Genomic DNA, 6,557 nt, shown 5'->3' with positions numbered 1-6,557 from the left:
TTTGTGTTTTTCATAATCTCAAATGCTAAGTAGAGGTAATATTAACATATTTTATTAGTAAACCTATATAAGTTTAGGAAGAATACACCCAAATAGAATAAAATATGAAAGTACATTATACTTAATACTAATAAAGTAGAGAAAACACGACTGCTTTTACTAAGTGAAAATTATTAAACTAGTCTTACTTGCCAAATACTTGCCAAAAATGTATGATTTGGATTCTTAAAACATTTTTGAGTTCATTTTTATAAGAATTATTTTAAAACTAGCATATTAAAATTATTAGAAGTCCAATTTCCTTACTGGGAGGATGTTAGAAATTTTCAATATATATGAACTTCCCTGAAGAAGTAGAAATTAAGCTTCCTTCCCTTCCTGGTCTGATCTCTGACTTTCGGACTTGCCTAGCCAATTCTGTACAACAAATCTTGTGCTATGTATCTCCTACTTATTCTGTTTCTCTCGTTGAACTTTGACAGATATAACACTAATTTCTTCTTTATATTAAAATATTGGCAATAGTTATATGTTATCTTCTCTATATATTCTTATGTTAGGGGGAAACTCCTGGAGACACTGGCCTTAATCTGAAGAAGTAACTTTTTCAAGTAGTTGAGAATTTTTTCCCTTAGGGAAAGCATTTGGTTATAAGCAACATTTTGGCAAGAATCTTCCCATTGTTATACAAAAACAAATTTATAACAATTAACACAAAAGAATGGGTACAAAGGTTTTTCATTTTTAAATTTTGTTTTATGTTTTTACTTTGGTTGTTTGTAATTAGACTAATTGTTCAATTCCTTACTCTATTTCCATTGGCATATTCCTATATTTCTTCAGACTTCCCAGAGTATATTCCAATGACTCCCAAGGAAGTATACCCACCACATTTGTTCTGTATAAACAGGTTTCTGTGTATAACATAAGGATGATTAAAAGGGAAATGCCTGAAAATAGCTCAATGTTAATTTGCTCTCTAACTATCCAACACTAGATGATATGAAGAAAAAGGCCAAAGTACATTGCTTATTTTATATTTAAAATAGTAATTGAGATTCTGCTTCTGACAGAATAATGCCCCTCCCTCAAAAAATGTCCATATCCAAATTGCAAGAACCTGTGAATATATTACATCACACAAAAAATGGAGATTAATTTTGTAAATGGAATTGAAGTTGCTACTCAGCTGATCTTAAAATAAGGAGATTATTTTGGATTATCTAGATTCACAGAATACAATCAGTTGTTCCTTGAAAGTAGGATGTTGAAGAGAAGATCAGAATGATGTAATATGAGAAGGACTCAACCACTGTTAATGATTCTGAATGTAGAGGAGAGAAACCCTAAGCTAAGGAACGTAGGTGGCCTCTCAGAGATGAAAAAGGCAAAGAAATAGATTTTCCTCAAAATCGCAAGAAAGAGCACAGCTTTGCTAATACCTGGATTTAGATTCTGTGAGATCTATTTTATATTTCTGATCTCTAGAACTAGAAGGTAATAAACTTAGCTATTTTAAGCCACTTATGTTGTGGAATTTTGCTACAGAAGCAATCAGAAGCTAACACACTATTTAGAAGTTATTGTTTACTTTCTCTGTTTTATTGATATGTATATATGTATTATCATTAGGTTAAAAATAAACATTTTGTTTTATTCCTTTTTATATAATTCAAGGTCTAACACCAGTCCCATTCCAAAATACATAATCAATAACTGTGATCTATCTTGAGACACCAGATTGGAAAGCCTCAATATGCTTATCTTCCAGAGCTAAACTGCCAAAGTTACTTAAGGATATCCTTCATTATGCAGTAGTTCACTCCTTCTTTTTCCCCTTCTGTTGTCTCTTCCTTGCAATAAATTTGACTTTTTTCCTATAGTTTCTATTGTGATCATGCTTAGATAATCACAATACAATAGACAATGAAATAATAACAATACTATCTCACATTTTAAACATTGATTCTCTGTGTGTTTTGTGTTTGAGTTGTATGTGTGTGGATTAACATATTTGATCTTTATCTAAATAAATTAGTGCTTTATTTCCTCCAAGTTTTCTAACTGACTTGGCTCTATTAATTCATCCATTTATTCCACATTCTTTGAATACTGATTTTATGGCAGGCATTGTCCTCAGTTTGGAGAACACTCTTGCACCTAACACAGTGTTCTGTGCATGATAGCTATCTCCACTTAACATTGACAAGCTCATTTCTTACACTATCTTCCATTAAGTGCCTGATCCAGGTAGTTTCTTTGTGTTTCTTTGAGTAGATGGAGGTCAGGTTGTTTAGGTTAATCTTTATTTAATGAGTCTTTATCATAGCTATATTGACATAACTATGTTTTAAGTAAATAGAAAGCATGTTATTGTATGGTTAGAATAAAGTTCTCTCCATGCACACAATGATGTTTTTTAATTATATTGAGAATTGTCCACCTGAGCACTGATCAATACAGTAGTTGGATATTTAACAGGCTAAAGCAACAAATAGAATCCTCAAGAAAGTGAGGGAGAGTCACCATCATTAGATCTTAATAAATCAATGACCATAGGAAGCTCATTCTCTATATAACAGCCAATGCTTCAAACACATATTGATTCACCTTTATAGCAATTATAGGGGCAGGGGTAAATCCAGGAATAGAGAAATAATAAATCTCAACCACCTCTTAATGCCTCAAAAGATATGTTAGTGTAGAATGTTCACATTCAAATAAGCAATCTGCTCTCCAAGTGGCTAGAGAGAGAGCTAAGCTTTGCTACACTTCACTTTTTGCATTTTTCAGTGATTCATAGTAAGATACCTAGTGTTAATGTTTCTGTTGCTTATCTTCTGGTTGGCAAATTAATATCGGATGTATCACAGACCCCTTCCCTTTGAATGCTTGGCCTCTTTAGACAGGAACACTGCAGAAGCCATCCTTCCCACATTATTTATTAAAGCATGAAATATAGGTAATTACATTATCAGACATCTCTTCCATATTTGAGTAATAAAGCACTGTAATGCTAGCATAAGACGTCTTGGAAAAAGGATATAATTACCACAAGGCAATCACACTCCTGGGGATGATTGGAGCTTGGATACATGTCTTCCCTTATAATGCCCTAAGGATGTGATTATCTCAAGGAGAAAGAGAGGGAAACCCAATGAATAATGTTGTATTCTCTTATACAAAATTTATAGGAAAGAGTGAAAGTGTATTTTATATGAGGATGTGATATGGCAGCTTAGAATATTTGAACAGCAGTTTCAAATGAGCCAAGCTACTTAGGAAGGTTTTCTCTTTAGAAAACTAGTAGGCCACCCTAAGTCACTTTGTAAAACTAGACTGAGCTTTGAAGTGCACTACTTTTTTTTTAACATGGTTTCAGTGTTGAGAAAGTGGTTGAAAGAGTTATCTATTTTTAGATAGCTCAGCATTTAAATTTTCCATTCTTTGGCTACCTCTGATGAAGGTTGTTGGTAAGGTCATCAAGCTGGTCACTAGTGACATTGTTGCCTGCTGGCGCCAAAATGGAAGAAAAGGAGGTACTTGCAAATTTTCTCACCTTCTGAGGAATCCATGATTCAGGTGCAGTTAAATTGAATTTCCTGGTTTACAGAAAAATAGAGAGTGAGAAACAAATCCAGATCATAGTCACATTACCATCTTGAAAGCTTCAGGAAACTTCAGCTGTGCCTTTCGTAACCAAGCCAATTCAAGAATGTTCTAATCTATAAAGACCTGAAGATGAAACTTTCTACAAACACACTAAAATGACTTCCCAAAGAATATTCTTCACAGTTTGAAAGCAGAGTAACAAAATCAAAAAGGAATTATTGGAATCAACTTTTAAATCTTACCACAAAAATCAGTTCAATCAGAAAGAGACAGAAGTTTTTGTAACAAAAATATTTAGAAATAAATGGAGAAATTTGCTTAATTACATTCTTCAATGAAAGAATTCAAAACATCTGGATAGACAGAAACATCTGGCTAGATCTAGCTACTGACTGATGTTTCACTCTAGAGACATATTCTGTGACATTTGATGTCTAAAAAGAAGTAAATGTTTTAGTACATTATCTTTGTTTGGAATCATTTATAAAATGTCAGTGTCTATAATAATACAAAAATTCAGTAGTTTCATTAAATTGGTTTATTTTAGTGTCACCCAGACACAGACATCATGTGTATTTGTCATCAAGTATTATCACTGAGAATCATATTTTCCCATTATTTATAAGGCTCAGAGAGTGGTGACGAAAGTAAGAAAAGAATTGGAGCACAGGGTACCATGAACAGGACAATCATGAAATCTCTATGACTGAAGAGTTTTGGGCATGATGAGATCTCATTTATGGTATAATAAAGTTCTGACTTAGGTGCTGAGAACACAGTAGGAATCAGACATGGTCTTTGCCCTCAAGAAGATTGACATGCTATTTTTTCTCTTATATTTTTGAGCACATACTCCATGTCTGTTTCTTTACATAATAAATTTCACTTATTTTTTTTACCAAAAAATCCTCTTATAGAATAGATAATTTTATTACCTTCAAATCAGATATAAAAAAAATGAGACAGAGTGTTAAGGTATTATGCCCAGGACTACACAACTTATAAGTTGGGGATGGGGCTCTGATCTTATCTATGTTGGTCTGGAACCATATTTTAGCTATATATATATTGTGCTACTGCTAGTAGAAGACACTATGAAACAAGTATATAAGGTAACTGATTGTTATAGGTATTGTCATAAATGTTTATGAAATACACAATGGGAGCACATATAAAAGTGCTTAATTTTATGGGAAGGTATGATATTAATTTTATTTGGCCATTTAACTAGTCTAAAGGATGATCAAGTAGCTCGAAAGCATTATTTCTGGGTATGTCTGTGAGCATGTTTCCCAAAAAAGATTAGCATTTGAATTTGTGGACAGAGTAAATAAGATGACCCTTGTCCATATGGATGGGCATCAACCAATCTGTTGAGAAATCAAGAACAACAAAAAGGGCAGAGAAAGGAGACAATTGTTCTCTCTTATTGACCTGGGATATCCACCTTCTCTGGTTACTAGGTGTAATAGGCTGTCTTGGTAATTGGACCTTCATTCTTGAACTAGAACTTTTTTTTTTGAGCATTTGAATTATTTTATTGCATTTATTTATATTTAAACCACTATGTTATTAAATTCCTTTTAGATTGGGTGTCTATTATTTTTATTTTATTAAGCATACATGCAAATGGTTTGGTATTGCTGTTGGAGTTTTAAAGTATTCATTGTAAAACTAAAGATTAAGCAAACTCTTGTGGACAAATGCTTTAAGTTTAAACAATTACCTATTTTGCAAATGTTGCAATGTACCCCAGTACAACAATAATTTAAAAAAAATAAACAACTATCCAGATACAAATGCTATTGGGTCTTTGTATGTAATATCCTAAGGAATTATTTATTTTAAAATGTGTATGGTGATATTGGAGGGTTAGAGATTTTGAACATTTGTCATTTTGAGAAAAAAAATCAAAGGTTTTTGTTAAATCTACTCACTATATAATTAAGATACATTGTGATGTTCCTCTATTATAAGTTATGTTGGCATTTCCCTAGAATAAGAGAAGGTCTTACAGAATGACAAATACCTTATTGAGACGCCAAGCAGGGCCTTCTAAGCATGGGTTGAAATGAAGCATAGGTGTTAGATAACCCCATAGTCATTGAAGTCCTTGTATACAAGACCAGGACTCTGTCAAAGATTTCCAAGGTCCTAGAGCTTTCTCACTACTCTTTGCCCTTCTCTGAGACTCTCATCAAAGAGACCTGCATTCAATTTGGAGTGGAGGAATAATCTTTCTCAAATTTTTATGTGATCTTTTTATACTTAAAATGAATTATCTCCATGCAATCTTTATAGCAAAGGATGAAGAACTGGTTCAAGAGCTCCAGGGTTGAGGAAAAATAAATGTGGGGAGAAGGCAAGGAAGACAGAAGCCTGGGATAAACCTTCTTGCACTTAGCATGTGGTTTTCTAGCACTTTGCTGCATCATCATCTAGAGATTTAGGAAGAAAAATACTGATGTCTTCCATGACCAGAACAATTTTCATATGCCACATAAAATGCCTCTGATACATAGCTAGCATATAAGAATTGCAGATTTACATACTGAAGCCTGGCTTCTCCTAACATAAACCGAATAGTTTGCATTCATTCTCACTCCACATGGTGAACTTCATCTGCAGTCCTCCAACCATTTAATAAATATTTCATGTAAAATAAATTTGATGCAGTTCTTTTGAGAGAAAATTACTTTTTCACAAAACAAGGTTACTCAGTAAGCAGCAAGGTTGGTGAAAGCATGAAGGATGGGAACACCACCAAATGCACACATGAACTGCACTGAAGTGGAAGAATCCAGCTAATAGGATGCCATAGTCTACAATAGGAAATCCAACATGTTTTTTGTTGTTGTTTTTTTACTCTAAATTCCCCAAACTGAGGAGAAAGAAGCTGAAAATTCAAGTCTGAATCCTCCAACATATGTCTATAAAAAATCTTG

The sequence above is a fragment of the Castor canadensis genome, chromosome 4 (assembly GCF_047511655.1).
Source record: "Castor canadensis chromosome 4, mCasCan1.hap1v2, whole genome shotgun sequence".
NCBI lineage: Eukaryota > Metazoa > Chordata > Mammalia > Rodentia > Castoridae > Castor > Castor canadensis.
The sequence above is the reverse complement of the archived record's forward strand: the minus strand, read 5'-3'. Positions refer to the sequence as shown.